This window comes from Papio anubis, chromosome X (genome assembly GCF_008728515.1).
Source record: "Papio anubis isolate 15944 chromosome X, Panubis1.0, whole genome shotgun sequence".
NCBI lineage: Eukaryota > Metazoa > Chordata > Mammalia > Primates > Cercopithecidae > Papio > Papio anubis.
In genome coordinates this window covers 85,608,977-85,625,419 of record NC_044996.1, presented here as the reverse complement: position 1 = coordinate 85,625,419, position 16,443 = coordinate 85,608,977, and the positions used below count along the sequence as shown (strand labels likewise).

The 16,443-nt window shown below is 38.9% G+C and overlaps 1 pseudogene; it reads left to right on the top strand.

Annotated features, from left to right (window-relative positions):
* The first annotated feature begins 269 nt into the window (after positions 1 to 269).
* LOC103880759 lies at positions 270 to 8,483 on the top strand (annotated as a pseudogene).
* The last annotated feature ends 7,960 nt before the right edge of the window (positions 8,484 to 16,443 follow it).

Sequence of the window (16,443 nt, the reverse complement as noted above, 5' to 3'; positions counted from 1 at the left end):
CCCTTTCTGCTAGCCCAGAGCTTCACGGGTGCTCCACTCCTCCTTTGCCCTTCCCCAGGTGCTCCCTGACCCATTAGATTAAGGACCTCACTGTTCTCCAAAGGAGTCAAGCTGGACACTCCAACCACAGAATCGCCCCATGGCACTTTCCTGAATCCCGGCACCATGAGTCATGAAGCTCTGAGTGTGCCCAGTGGCTTTAATGGTCTAATCACCTCCACCACCTCCCAGGTGCAGTTGGCAGCGCTGGCTAGGATAGCCTGCTATCCATGATTGACAAGCTGCCTGACCACACGTGGAACACTGGCGACCTGGCCAACACATCGGGTCGCATAGCTTCGGAGATGGTGTCTCAGTACGAACAGGTGCAATTGTGGTTAATAATAGAGTACACTGTGGTGGTGGTTGCCATTTTAGGCAACTGTGTCTTAAACCATGTGATTATGAAGTACAAAAGGGTGCACACCACCACTGGCCTCTTCATTTGCAATATCTCTGTGACCAACATGATGCTGGCTTTTCTTAGCTCATGTTTTCTTAGCTCATGGTAAGTAGGCTTACCATGGTGAAGAGGGAGCTAAGAAAAGCTGTATATTAATTGAGGAGGGTGACCTTGGGTGCAGGGTGAGAGCAAAGGTACAACTTTGCATTTGCAAAGGAGAAATCTCTTTGGCTGGAGGGAGCCCCGGAATGGGTTGGGCTGATTTGGAAAGTGTTTGCATAGAGAGGGGAATGGCTGAGAGACAGCACAAAGGGTTTGCAAATTGGGGAAAACAAACTACAGCAGACAAGACTGTGGTTGCTTGCTGAGTTAATCTCCTACCTTGGCAGTTGTTGAGAGACACTTAGGTTGCCTGCAGCAGGGACATGTTGCAGGTGAGCTTTGGGTGACATGTGTTTCAGAGCTATGTCACAAAGACCCAGCCTCAGTTTCCTCACCTTTCAAATGCATTGCTTGGACTCCGAGATGGCTAATAGCTTTTGTGATTTGATGTCCCTTTCTTCAAGCCCGAATGTTTGCATGTGAGAAGATGGAGAGGGCATGTGAGAAGATGGAGAGGGCATGAGAGCTGCAGTGTGGAAATGTTTTATTTTTGTTTGTTTGTTTCCACTTCCTGAGACAATAATGCCAGTGGTTTGCCATTATTATAACAAAGAGGGCTTTATTTGTGTTTGGGGCTTGTAAGAGGACTCAGAGGTGATTTCCTGTGCCTCACATTGCCCTTTCTCCCATAGGTGCATTATCTGTGTAATTCCTTGGTGTTTGGGAAAATGACATGTCACTTCAGTCATTTTGTCCAATACTCTTGTGCCTATGTAACTGTGATTACCATGGCTTCTATTTCCCTAGACAAACATCAGGTATGTGTTTCTCATGGGCCTTCGGGTCTTGTAAAGGGACAAGTTCTCCTAGATACAGATAAGATCAAAAATAACCTAGAGAGTTCTTTGAATTGTTTAAGATACATAAATGTATATGTATAGTTTGAGGGATTGCAAGATAGTGAAATACAGACCTTCACCAAATCAATTTTTTGTTTTGTTTTGTTTTTCATAGAGGTGGAGTTCTTGCTATGTTGCCCAGACTAGTGTCGAACTCCTGGGCTCAAGCAATTCTCCTGCTTGTGCTTCCAAAAACTTTGGGATTACAGGTATGAACCATCACACCTGGCCTCAAATAATAAAAATGCTACCATATTTGATATGGTGCTATGGGAGCAGAGATGTGGCAATGAGCAAATGATAAAAAAGCGCTCTTCTTCTCATTTGGAAAACATTTCTTATTTGCTGCATTCCAGGACCGGCTAAGGGAAGAAAGAGGGAAGGGTTGAGTCAGAGGTGTGTGTGGCTTCAGGACTGGTGGTAAGTTGAGTCTGGGCGGTGAGGGTGAAGTGTGTGAGTGATTGCTGAGGAACTGAAGTGGGAAAGAACTAACAGAATTACAGAGGAAAGAGCTGAGAGGAGGGCTGAAAGTGATTTCAAAGGAAGGAAATGGGGTAGGAGTGAGAAACTGGAAAGAATTACATAGTTAATCACTTGAAAAGGAGGGAGCCAGAAAACGAGTGAGGTGGGAGGGACATAAAGGTAGATAAAAGAGGTTGTAACTGAAGCCAGATGGGAGGGTCCATGGAGGTATCTAGGTGATAGGTAATGGGGAGATAGGAGGGGGCATGGAAGGAGGGAGGGAGGAGGGGAGCATGGAGGTATCAAAAGGATAGGGGACGAAGCTAGAAGGAAAAGGGGTATGAAGAAAGCCAAGTGGAAGAAAGAATGAATGGCTGTGTGGAATTCTTACCCACTTATATACGATAAAGGGAAAATGAGTCACACATTTGAACATCCATTCCTCTTTTCCACAGAACTCCTTGCTCAGAGTCAAAAGGTTTAAGGTCAGTCCACTTGCATTTCTTTATTTTTTGCACTGAAATTAATTATTAATTAATTAATTTTTAATTTCCAACTTCTATTTTAAGTTCAGGGGTACATGTTCAGGATGTGCAGGTTTGTTACATATGTAAACATGTGCCATGGTGGTTTACTGCACAGATCATCCCCTTACCCTGGTATTAAGCCCAGCATCCATTAGCCATTCTTCCTGATCCTCTTCCTCCTTCCATCCCCTGCCATCTGACAGGCCTAGTGTGTGTTGTTCCCATTGAGAGATTTCACTCATCATTAACTAATGTTGGTCTTTCATGAAGCAAAATGCCACCTGAATTAGTACATAAGCATACTTCTCACCTACCTACCCAGTATTTGCTGGTTTGTACCATAATGCCAGTTGATGAATGGCTAACAAGTAACCCTAATTTGAATTGTTGAATGGGGCTGGGATCCTTTTTCTTCCAGATGATGCTATATCCCCTGAAATCTTGGATTACTCCAATGCAAGACAATGTTAGCATCATTATCATCTGGATTGTGAGTAACTGTGCTCCTTTGCCACATTCAATTTGCCAGAAGTTTCAACAGGTGGAGATTGGGTAAGAATAACACAGTATAACCAGTGTTGGATTCTAGCAACCTGTGACCTTGGAAGTCCCATGGAATAACTTATGGAGTAGGGGCTGGAATAGTGCATTTCCAAACGTAGGTACAAAATTAATTTCTTTTACTTGGGATTTATTATAACAGTTTTCAATAACTCTCATAGCATTTGGTAATCAGAAATAAGTCTTCACATTTGGGGGTCATAATTTCCTTATATATCACATGAGAGATCTGGATTAGGTGAACTCAAAGGCTCCTGGCTTTTTAACTCTGGATTTTAAGCTGAATGCCGACACAGACAGTAAATATGTATCTCCCTTAGGCTAAACTTCCATAAAATAGCTGGCTGTAGGCCTAGGGAAAAGACAAAGGTGATGTTTCTCTTTCTGTCTGTCTTATAACCTAGAAACATAACTGAAGAAACTGTCTGCCTACCCAGTTTCCTATATACTTCAAAATCTTCATGGAAATACCTTGAGCTGAGAATTTTTTTTTTTTTTTTTTTTTTTTTTTTTTTTTTTTTTGCTCTTGTTCATCTTGCCATTAATGGTACTAGTGGTTGTTTATGGTCATGTGGCCAAAAAGCTATGGATCCGTAATGCTGTTGATGGCATCAGCATCCACACCTATATCTGGCAGCATGGGGAGAAGAAGAAGACCCTGAAGATGCTGATGACAATGGTGCTTGTCTACACAATCAGCTGGCTCCCTCTTAACCTCTACCTGGTGCTGCTATGCAGAGAATTTATCTCAAGCCACAATGGCCTCTACTTCTTCCTCCACTGGCTGGCAATTAGCAGCTCCTTCTATAACCCCTACATCCACTTCTGTCTCAGCAATAACTTCTGGATTGAAGTTCAGAAGGTTATCATGGAAATTCAGAAGCTGCTGCTAAATAAATCAGCTGCCTGAGAGGGGAGCACTGCTGACCCAGCTCTGTCTCACCCACTCACCATCTTGACTGGGTAGATTCCAAACCCAGAGTGCTCAAATTCCCACAATTCAAAGATATTGATGAGCTACCCATCACCCTCTATTCCGAGGGGTGGAAATCTTCTTTCTCTATTCACAAGTACCTAGACTTTAAGATGCCCAGACCGCAATAGATTCTCCATCCTCAAAATCCCTGAGATAGTGTGGGATAAAAATAAATAGGATTCATTCATTTCTCATGGTGTGGAGGGCAGGTGAACAGAAGGGGTATTTGAAGAGTTGGGGACATGTGAGCCCCCATATTTGTGTCACTCAGTCTTTCATTTCCCTCTCTTCTTTATTTATTTTTTTCCTGTGCGGTTTTCTTCCTTTATTCTCTCCCCCAGCAGTAAGGTGAAGGAATTAGATTTTCAGACTCATCAGAGATCTTTCTCTATCACTCAAAGGAAAGCTTTATTCTTACCTGTGCGGGGAGAGGTCTCCTGAACTCTATCTCTGATTCTGGTCACCATTCCCCTCTCCATCCTTATGTGCCAGTTGACCATGACACTTGACATCTGATATCACAAACATTGTCTCAGGAAGTGTAAGAGACCCTAGAAATTCTGATTTATATTTCATTTAGATGATTAAGATCTAATTTGTCTATCATATTCCCAGGGAAATGCCAGGAGGGAAAAGTATAGTTTCTGAAATTGTATTGGGTTATCTGGAAACTCAATGCTTCTTATAAGTGTAGGTAGTTAGTCATAACTATCCCCTTGTGGCAGAGTGAGAATGAAAAATCTTACACTTGCAGAGGAATTGCACCATGGTTATTTTCCCAAATTTATATACAATAATTTGCTGATAGCTCCCCTTTGAATGCAATGAAAATTGAATTGCCGAAGTTGGCACTACAAAATCCAAAATATTCTCCATGTTTCCTCACTCTACATTTAGCATCATACTTTCTCTTGTGTACATTTGTGCTGTCTAGTTTTGCTTTTCTTTTTCTGGAAAAAGAGGAGACATAATGTGCTCACTGCTGTTTTATTGTTCCCATCTCTTTAGTCTATGAGAATTTCAACTCAGTGGGAGAGAGGTAATATCTCCTCCTCCTGCGACTGCCTTTCATCTGGAGATAATGTTATTAAGGCACTTTGAAGAGTATTGCTCGTTGTGTGTCAAGATAATGCCAGGATAAGAGTGGGATTTCATCCGCTTCTTATCTTCTTCCCCTCCTCTTTATTCCCTTCCTCATTACTCTGGGAATTCCCATTTTTATTTTGATCTTGCCTGTCTTCTTTCTCTCCTCCCACATTCTCTTGTTTCCCTTCCACCTTTTCCTCCTCCCCTGTTCCGCCCTTCTACTCCTCTTCATCCTTTTCCTTCTCATCTCTTCTTCATTCAAATTCCACCTCATGCCTCTTCCTATCTTCCATTTGCCCATATCCTGTGTTCTCCTCCTCCCCTATTATCCCATTCCCTCCTACTCCTACCCATCTTCTTTCCCCCGTCCTTTTCACTTCTCTCACCACTCTCCAATTCTCTCCCCTCTCTCTAATTCTCCTCTTCCCTTCTCTCCTCACCTCTTCCTTCCTCTTCCCCCCTTCTCCCTCCTCCCCTTCTCACTTTTCCTCAATCCTCCTGAGCCCTTTCTTCTTTAGCACCAGTCCTTCTCCAATTCTTTCTTCATTCCTCTCCATTATCTATCTTTCATCCTTTATCTCTTTGAACTCTGATGTATGGTTCAAAATATTGCTTTCTTATTGCGTTTTAGCTATTGTCTGTCAATTCCCTTCCATATTTCTCTCTTGTCTTCAGAATTCAGATTTCTTTTACACTTACTGGAAGCCTGGGGATCCAGGAAGCTGAAACCTGTGAATATAAACAAGTCTTTGCGCTATTCCATAGGCCTCCGTGTAAAATATGTGATGGTCAAAGTGAGTGGTAGCCACTGCTTACATTTTTCTCTTCTGCATCTCTCTTTCTCATTCAACTCTAACTGTCAGAAGTTGACTGCCCATTATGCCCTCCTGGGGAATGAGCTGGCTCACTCCAGAAGCAGAGAGGAAACCATCCGGACTTAGTCCACAGCTGCTGTGTCTGTTGGGAAGTATCACTGTGCAGCATCTTCCAAGAATATGACCCAGTTTAATTTGAAGGAATTGTACCCAAGTCAGACATATCTTTTCTCTGGTTACTCATTTTTTTTTTCAACCTCTTCTTATTCTATAGCATTTTAGATATTGATTATTTCCCTTTCTGCTTCCTTCTCCCTAATTGCTTCCCTAAAGACACAAAATCACTTCTGAAAATGTAATAGAAATAACAACGACAGACTCCTATCACTACAGGACAACCCTGGAGGTTCTTGGAAGTCCCATGTCCACCTGACTGGCTCTCAACTTTTGCTGCTGCCTTTGCTGTAATTTTTGTAGTCATCACACTACCTACTGGTTTTAGCAATTTTTAGAGTGGGTTATCATCATATTGTTAGGGTGCATGTATGTGTGCCTCAGTTTACATTTCTTTCTCTTCCACTATATTCTCTTCCTTTTCCTCAACTTAATCATTCTCTTTTTAACAAGGATATAATTCAATGACATTTTAGGTTTCCTCTGGAATGGAATGAGCTAGTTTCCAGGAGCTTGAAGCAGGTTAAAGGAAATTTAGCTTTTGGCCAGTCTGATTCTACTTGGTTATAGGGTAAGGTAGGTGTTTTGGAGTCAGAACCCCAAATATCTCTGGTAAATTTCCACACTTGTTACAATATTTAATTCTTTTTGTTGGATAAAAAAGAAATTGGGGACAAAGAGCTACTTGTAGTTTTTGCTTTGTTTCTTTCCATTTTCAATTCCATGAATTAATCCTTTATTTCATCTCCCTTTCTATCCTCAACATCCAAACTTTTTAATATATTATATCTATATGTCTATATATATATAATACTTTTGTCGTGCAAGTACAATACTAGATACATGGAGAAGTCCTGAGCTGAATAGATGATCATATCTGCTGTTCTCACCTCTATAATCTTCACATCTACCTATTATTTGCTTTTGTCTTCAACTGTCTTTGAGATTAGAGGTCTTTTTGAGTGGTGATTTCTACTGGTATATTTTTCCCCTCCTTATGTAAATCCTTCTCATTAACATAATGAAGGACAGAGACATATCTTTTCTCTTCTCCTTTTGTCAAGATGTATACATCCCAGGACAATAAGCTGACTGTATAGGGCTCTGCCTCTGCATAAGAAGAGGGCAGAGTGGAATTACCCCTGGGTACCTGGTGCTTCTTTGAGGAATTACACTTTGCTCTGATATTTTCTTTCTCCTGTTTAGATTTAGGAGAAACTTGGGTGAAAAGGGCTCTCATTGTAATTTAAATGATGATTGTGCTATTGTATTTTTACGTAATGTTCTCTCATTCCCAGGAAAAAGCCCTTCCTACTCCCACCCTTACTCTCTACAAAAGATTAGACTTTTTTCTTTTTTTTTTTCACCCTCAGTAAGGCTGGGGATATGGAATGGTGAATGCTTGACAAATGATCCAGCTTCAATGTTGGCTGCTGCCTCAGCTGTGAGCTTCACACACACAGAACTTTGCCTATCAGCTTTGGTGATGTATGAGATGTTTGAAGATTTAGGGCTCTGAGTAATCTCAGTGTCATGTGGGGTTTTGTTTAGATTTTTTTTTGGCAGCAACTAATCTGAACTCCAAACCCAGCCATGTCTGAGAGTGCTACCACTGTAGTTTCTGGCATGGGAGCTCATTTGGTTGGAACATGGTGCTAATGAACTCTAGGTCCTAGAGTCTAACCCATGTATGACCATTAAGCTCTGTGGATTTGAGAATGGTGCTAAATAACTATGGTCATGCGATTTCAAAACCCCACATGTGTTCATTTACACAGACCACACCACTCACCCTAGGTGGCCTTTTTTCTGAATATGATTATCAGCTCCCTGGAAGACTCAGCAAAACTGTTGTGTAAATAACCCTGCAAAACCCATTTCCCTCTGTATAAAAAGCTTAAAGTGTAATTCCTACTGACTGTGTGTTAGTAGTGTCATCTTATTCTTAGAAGAACATCACTTGTGAAATATATAATTGAACAAAAAGAGTTACAGCAATGGAAGGCAGAAGAAGTTGACAAATACATATAAATACATATACTAGTCTTTGTCCAGTGCCATAAAAAACCTGTATGTTTGTCCAAGCTAGGGTAGTTAGAGAAATACTTTGATAAGAGTAAGTTCAATATGAAGTTCATCCAATGTTGCACCTCGATGAGGCAGATTGGAGTGGGGGAATTCATCTTATGATATAGATATCTGAGCTGCTGGTAGTCAAACGTATGTGTTGGTTACTTGTGTGTGGCATGTAGATTCACTCATAGGTTTTCTCAGCTGAAGGCCTCTTTCACTGAGAATTCCCTTCCCTTCTGCAGTTAAGGTATCTTTCTATGTTATTACACATAATCACACACATGTATGCACACGTATATACAAAAATACACACATATACCAATACACACAGCTATATGCATCACATGTGAACACACATAAACACACACATATATAAGCATACACAAACATGCACACACATACAGAAAAATGCACACACAGATTGTACACTATTTTAAAACAAACAAACCAGATCTTTCATAATGCCAATTTCAAATCTAAATTTTGTCTTTAATTCATTATTCTTTCACTCAATTATCTGTTTGAATTAATAAACTGAACTTTTCAATATCTTTGTTATTTCTCTGGAAGATTCAGTGGTTGTTTTATACTTTGTTGTGGTCACTAACACTATTTTATTAAAACCTGTTGTATCACTCACATTTCTAGCACCCTAGCGTGACAAATGTCTCATTTACAAATCTATGTAACAATTTCAATTGGATATTTATTGTTCTAAAGGAAACCTGCATATTTTTATGCTTACATACACATAAACAGAAAACCTTAAAGGACTAGCAACTTTAATACACATGAACATAGATACATCCATACACAATTACACAAAGATATACAGAGGAATATAAGCATATACGTGGACACAAAATGTTGCACACATAGATTCAAGAAGCCCTTGATGAAAGAACAAGGACCTTGCTGGCCCATGCTAGGCTACTAAAGGTTAAGTGTCCTTTTAATTAAAAAGATCTCATTGTTCAGACACTTGGACTCGGGAAGGGGAACATCACACACCGGGGCCTATCATGGGGAGGGGGGAGGGGGGAGGGATTGCATTGGGAGTTATACCTGATGTAAATGACGAGTTGATGGGTGCAGCACACCAACAAGGCACAAGTATACATATGTAACAAACCTGCACGTTATGCACATGTACCCTACAACTTACAGTATAATAATAATAAATAAATAAATAAATAAATAAATAAAAAGAAGATCTCACATGAAGTTGGTAGGCAATTGGGAATTCGTAAGACAATGGGACTTGTAGACTTGGTCTCTCCTTAGCACATGTGGAGTAGAAGAGAGAACAGAGGTCTAAAATTACCTTGCCCACCCTGTGAGAACATGTTTAAACTTGGATATGTTTGTTTCTCTATAACCTGATCTAATAGGTAGTTGTGTGTCAGGAGAGGTATATGCCATAATATCAGCACGTGCCTACCTGGAACCGTAATTACACATTCAGACCATCCATTTGCTACCCCACCACTGCTGATGGCTGGCAACATCTCTAGACAATGGGGTGAAGTCTACTGTTCTCTGGGCCATATGAGGAAGAAAAGATGGACCCAGTCTGGACAACATGAAAGTGGAAGTAAAGTTGTGTATTTGATAACTCTTGTTCTAAGATATTTCTGTGTCTAGTTCAAACTCTGTTATCTTGTAATAGTAAAAGTAGAAACAGTAATAGCAATATCCTGCATATGATGATAACTTTGTGATTTCCAAAATAAGATCTTTTAGTATTTTTCAACACATGTTTCTTCTCAATGTTTTTTTAGTTTTCATATTTAAAAATTAAAGAATGTCGAGGAGCCTGGATAGGACTGTATATTTTATTTTCAAATATACTGGTGAAAGGGAATATTCTCTGAAAACTGCAAAGCACTGGATCAACTTCTACTGTTCCACAGCTCTGAGGGTCATCTTTTTCATCCCAAAAATGTTTGATGTTAAGGGAAAGAATTACCTTATCTAGATGCCCAAGGTGAGCATTGAGGAAACAGTTTAGTTATTATTATAACTTAGCATGAGCTTCTTGATGTAATAGATTCAGGTATGAAAGAAGTGCTGGTATTTAGATTTACATAAATAAAATTATGTTAATTGGACTGGTTGAAATGTAGCATCAGAATTTGCAGATCAGGAGTGAATCCTGCTGTTCTTTTGTGATGAGATCCTGCTGGAAATAAAGTTTCTCTCAGTTTGGGTATTTTTTTATGGGATGATGCTAAAAGGCATCTAGGAGAGAGACACAGATCTAGCTGGCCCATAAGACCTTTTATCTATAGGGTTTCCTACTCTGAACGCTGATCTAAAGGTGGTAGAGAACCTTCATTAAGAGTTAGACAACTTGAATACTTTATTTGTAGCTTTATAGAAGAGACTATGTTTGTCAATGCCTTTATACCTTCAACTCAGAACTCCAGTAGAAAATTCTAGTGTAAAAAAATTCCTCAATAAAATAAAATTTAAATGCAAAAATATTAATAAAATCACCAAAAAAGAAATAAAGAAAATAAATGACCCTTAGACTTCATAAGGTAGTTAGTGAAATTTATTTTATAATGCAACACCTGCCTGAGTTGTGCCCCTCCACACACTCTCCCGACTCCTCACCATGCAATGAAGCTGAACTTAATAACTTTAAGTTTTTCAGCTTTTACCACTTCCCTGTCCTTTCTCACAAGCTCTGTGAAATGATGGAAAATATCCTAGGCACGTATGTACAAGCACATCACATACTAGCTACTTGGTTTAAACCTAGTGGTAATTTGGGCTGTGTGAGACTGAAGACTCCCAGATAATAAGGCTGTGAGATTACCAAATTCTTTTATGCAAGCTGCAGCTGCTGTGTTTAAATGCCTCAGGAAATAAAATTTCCTGTTTAGACATTGGTCAATTGCAATGGGACATCCTAACAAAGGGGAATGAGAGAAGTCTCACTGCGTTACAACAGAAGAATGGACATTGTTTAGGGTTCCCCGAAGAGACGTATGTGCTATTTATTTACTTGTGACTGTTTCTTTAAATATTCTCTACCCTTTCCCTATTTTTCTGTACACTAATTTAATGTTTGATTGTGAATTCTGAGTTGAGAAGGAGAGGGACTACAGACAGGGGACAATTTGTGGGGTAGGTGGGGGTATGGGAAGTGAGAGTAGATTAGGACATTTATGTATTCACACACACACACACACACAAATGTTTGTTCACAGCACTTCTAAGCTCTTCTCATAGGAATGGGTCTGGTTGGTGGAAGGGAAGCCTGAGAGTACATTACAGTAGTGGGTATTTGTAATTCATAGTGGCTGTCATAAAATAAAGTCAACACTGAAAACTTCTTATGTGTTCAACATGTAGACATTGAGGTGGAAATGGATGGCAGTGGGGGTACAACATAAAAGCAAATCCTATGATGTCTGACTTAGAAAAATTTCCAGGGTGAACAAAGGAAACAAATATTTTATTCCTGAAACCCCTGAGAAATCAAGTCTCTGTCTTCTGTTTTCATAACTAGAAAATATGATAAAATATATAAATGTTGAGAGTACAGCAAAATGAATTTTTACATGTGTATATGTTTGTATAACCACTACTCATACCAACATATATGATTTCCAGGACCTTAGAAAGCTCCTTAATGCCCTCTGTCTGTATTTCCCTAGAGGTGACTGTTATTCTGATTTCTATCACCATAGTTTAATTTTACATGTTCTTTTTTATGTAAATTTTTGCCTAGTCCCAAAGACAACGAGTTTGTCTATTTTGTACTAATACAAGATACTAATAAGTTTTTTTTCATCACTTTGGTTCAAAAGCAGCCAACTGTTAAATGGCTATCAAATACTACCACTGTTCTTTGCCTTTGTCCATGTTAATTAAAGATCAAATTATTTTTATAGGAACTCTCAATGCACCAACAAAAATATGTACAATCTATTTACATGTTATGATAAATGAGTTGAGCTACACACTGTTTAAATGATCTGCAAAATAATAAACATGTGAGGTCCTTTTCAGATAAATAGAGAATGTCTCAATTACACAGGGTAACGTTGATGAGAATGTGATTAGTTACGATATTGGGAACACTTACGGATTTTTAATTTTTTTCAGACCTAGGTAATTTGTTCTTGAAATAACTTCAGTAACTAGGGATTAAGAGGGAAAGACATGAATGCTGTTGAGTAGATCAGAAAATTATTTGTTGTTCCAAAAGCCGTTGAAATATAGACAGTATATATGTGCTCAAACACCTACTTAATTGTTGAGAAGGCCCAGCACAAAATAAATATATTTTATTGCTATCTGATTTTTGAAAAAGTCAAGCCAAAGCTGAATTCTATTTAGGAACAGTTACATTTTTTGGCTAATGATGCTATAATGATATATAAATGCATTAGCCTAGTCAATGGCCAAGACCAAAGCATTCAATTCACAGGAAACCCTTATAGTCCAAGGGTCCTGATAGTCCCTCTGTCTTTTCCATGGAACAGAAAAGATGGCCACATAACATTATAGGCTCAGACATATAACCACATCTTCATATCACACAATACTTATAAAATTTACATAGTTGTTCTTATGAATAACAAGATGACAGCTTCTCTGTGGAGATTGACAATCTGTATCTCAAGGTCTAGAAATTCTGGAAAGCTAGGATCCAGTTTGACTTCTTCCAGATACATGGGATACTTGAATAGCAAAATTAACTTCTTGCTCATAAGCTAGGTTGGTTGGGGCAGGCAGAGTAAGACAATAAAGACAGACAGCTTTTACCTAAAAGTTTGGCTTTGCCAAGTTTTGAGCCAATCTAGACCAAGGTTATCAGAACACGAGTGAACACAAACACAATGTCCAAAGGTATAAAATTATTTTCTTTTCATAAATATTGTTTTTGTTGTGTTCTGAAATAAGCCCTGGGGATTTATGTTTTGGTCAGGCTTTGATGTCTGTCATATTTGATCTATATAATCAATTGGACACCTCAGCCTCTGATTCCTCTTCCATATTACAGTTCTCACACTGGAACTGTAATTTTGTCCTAGAAAAGGCAAAATTTCATATACAATGGAAAGTATAAGGTATTTGAACCTAGTTAAACCAGGATATATATATATATAATGTCATCAGATCCCAGCAAAATTGTAGTGAAGGTTTCAAGTATAGAAAGCATGGCTATCTATCTATCTATCTATCTATCTATCTATCTATCTATCATCTATATTAATTTTGTAACATTTGTGTGTGTGTGTGTGTGTGTGTGTGTGTGTGTGTGTGTTGTTCATTTCTAGAGAGAGGAGGAGAAAGAAAGAGATATTCATTTACTACAAGGAATTGGCTTATATGATTATGGAGGCTATGTCTCATAGTCTGCAATGTGGAGACCCCAGAGAGCTGGCTGTGTAGTTCCAGTTCAAATCAGAAGGCTTGCAAACCAAAAAAGCCAATAATATAAGTTCCAGTCCAAGAAAATGAGAAAATTAGTGTCCAAGTTCAAAGACAGGCAGAGAGTGAATTCTCCCTTATGCCACCTGCCACTTTTTGTTTTCTTCAGGCCTCCAGCTGATTGGATGAGGCCCATCACATTGGAAAGGTCACTCTACTTAATCTCATTCAGAAACACTGTCACAGAGATAATCAGAATAATGTTGAATCAAATATCTAGACACCCTGTTACCTAATCAAGTTTACATAAAAGTAATCATGACAGTGGTTTTTGCAGGAGGATTATTCCAGGACCTGCCTTCCACTATGGAGTCAACAGGGACCAGAAGTTTTTCTCTTTATGCCCCCCATATAGTCAGGGTGTAAGATGTTAATCCAAGCTCTATCAACCAGATGTTTTGTCCTGAGGCTTTATAACAGACAGAATGAAGCAATCAATTGGTGGGTCATCATTCATAACCGTAAGAATAGTAGCAGCAACAGTAGCTGTCTGATTCAACTTGACTGGACTATAAGAAAACTGCCATGGTGTCTGCTTTTTGATTCTCTGGAGTTTCCTTGGCATCTGCCAATTCCAAAATTTGGTCAATTCTCTGAGGCCCACATCCTACTCTCAGAGCCTTCCAACAATTTCCATTTTACTTAAGTAATCCAAAGGCAGATACTGACAATTGTACATAGGAACTCTAATAAGTATATATTAATTAAACCAATATAAATCAGACTTATACTATTGTGGTAAGTGCCTGAGATAGTGTGATGAAAACAGACACTGTCTTTGCTTTCATGGAACTTACAGATAAGTTACAGAGATATAAGAAAATATTTACACAAATGTTTCCATCATTGTAAGTGCTACTGGGGGGAAATACAAGTGTGCTTTGGCAGAAGGATAATCATCTCTTTCAATGAATTGAAGATGAAAAGGTAAATAAGGGGGAGGACACAGATAAGTTTTGAATGGGTAGCAGCAGGAATTTTGACTAATCGTCTCAATTTTCTACGTGGGATTGTAAACTAGTTCAACCATTATGGAAAACAGTATGGCGATTCCTCAAGGATCTAGAACTAGATAAAAATTCATGACCCAGCTATCCCATTACTGGGTATATACCCAAGGATTATAAATTATGCTGCTCTAAAGACACATGCACACGTGATGTTTATTATTGCAGCACTATTCACAATAGCAAAGACTTGGAATCAACCCAAAATGTCCATCAGTGACAGATTGATTAAGAAAATGTGGCACATATACACCATGGAATACTATGCAGCCACAAAAAGGATGAGTTTGTGTCCTTTGTAGGGACATGGATGCAGCTGGAATCCATCATTCTAGCAAAACTATCACAAGAACAGAAACCAAACACCGTGCATGTTCTCACTCATAGGTGGGAACTGAAACAATGAGATCACTTGGACCTCGGGAAGGGGAACACACAATCGGGGCCTATCATGGGAGGGGAGGGTTGCATTGGGAGTTATACCCGATGTGGGACGACGAGTTGATGGGTGCAGCACACCAACAAGGCAATAAGCATACATGTAACAAACCTGCACGCATATGCAGCCATGTACCCTACAACTTACAGTATAATAATAATAAATAAATTTAAAAAAAAAAATTTTCTACGTGAAGCTTGAAATAGACATTGTTGGGAACTGAGGAGAGAATCTCTACAAAATGTCTGGAGTTCAAGTAAGAGTGATGACCATTAATTTGCGGTGGTCACAATATGCAAAGTAATGTTTCTATAGAAGTTGTCAGCAGCCTGAGTTTTGGATTTGAGAAGAAAGAATGATTTAAGTTGAGGTTTTACTGGGTAAGTGCAATGGATGGATGAAAGAGAGAGAATATTAGGGTTTTGTCAAGATAGTGGTTGAAGTAGTGAGCCATGGGATCAAAGATAAATGGGGAAATGTTGTAGGAAGGCCCTATAGTTTTAATGAAAGTTGAAGGATCTTGGGGACTGGAGATCTTAATGATATTGAAAAAATTGTATCAATGATAACATATCTGGGTGATTATGAGGTCCAGACAGTGAGCATAACTGTAGAGGACTGAACTAATGTGGAGGTAATGTATCTAATGGAGAAGTGGAATATCAGTTAAAGGAGAGTATGAAAGGAAGATACAGTGCATATACATAGGAGATTACTTCTCAGAGGATGCATATTTCATAGGAATTCCACAGAAATATTCAGTATAGTTAACCAATTCATATAAGAAGAGAAACTTTCAGATGTTGCTGATAATTTGAAAGTATCACCCTTATTTATTTCTTAGTCATACACCATTTCAGGTACCAAAGCATCACTTTAAATGAGCAATTGAAATAGAATACATAGTAAGAGGAAAATACTTTTTTCATTTTGGCAACAACACTTCATACTGATACCAACAACTCTTCTGCCTGTTCTAATCTCCTATTACACAAATTACAGCTCATTCATTGGAGTGCAACCTTCACAAAACTTCTTCCCCAGTGCTTAGTTTTCTGACTTAGCTTATCCAATTACAAGATTTTTGCCTTGGCCCAACATGCTCATTGAGCTCTGTTGATGTTGTGCTGCCTTCTGTTACCGAAAGCTGAGTAAACTGGCTGGTGATTTGGAGCACAACCATGTGGATCAAGTTCATAGCTCAGAACCCCATGAAGGTTCCCCCAAATCCTTACCATGTTCTTGTGCCAAATGGAATCTTATTAAACAAGGATGAGTTTCTGGAGACTGTCTATTGACCACACCTACAATTTTAACTTCATAGATTTATTTCATTACAGCCTTTTCCCCTGAGAGTAAACACAGATATATTCAAATGGAAATTTTCTCATCCATACTCTGGATGATGCTGTTACCTTAAATGAATCCA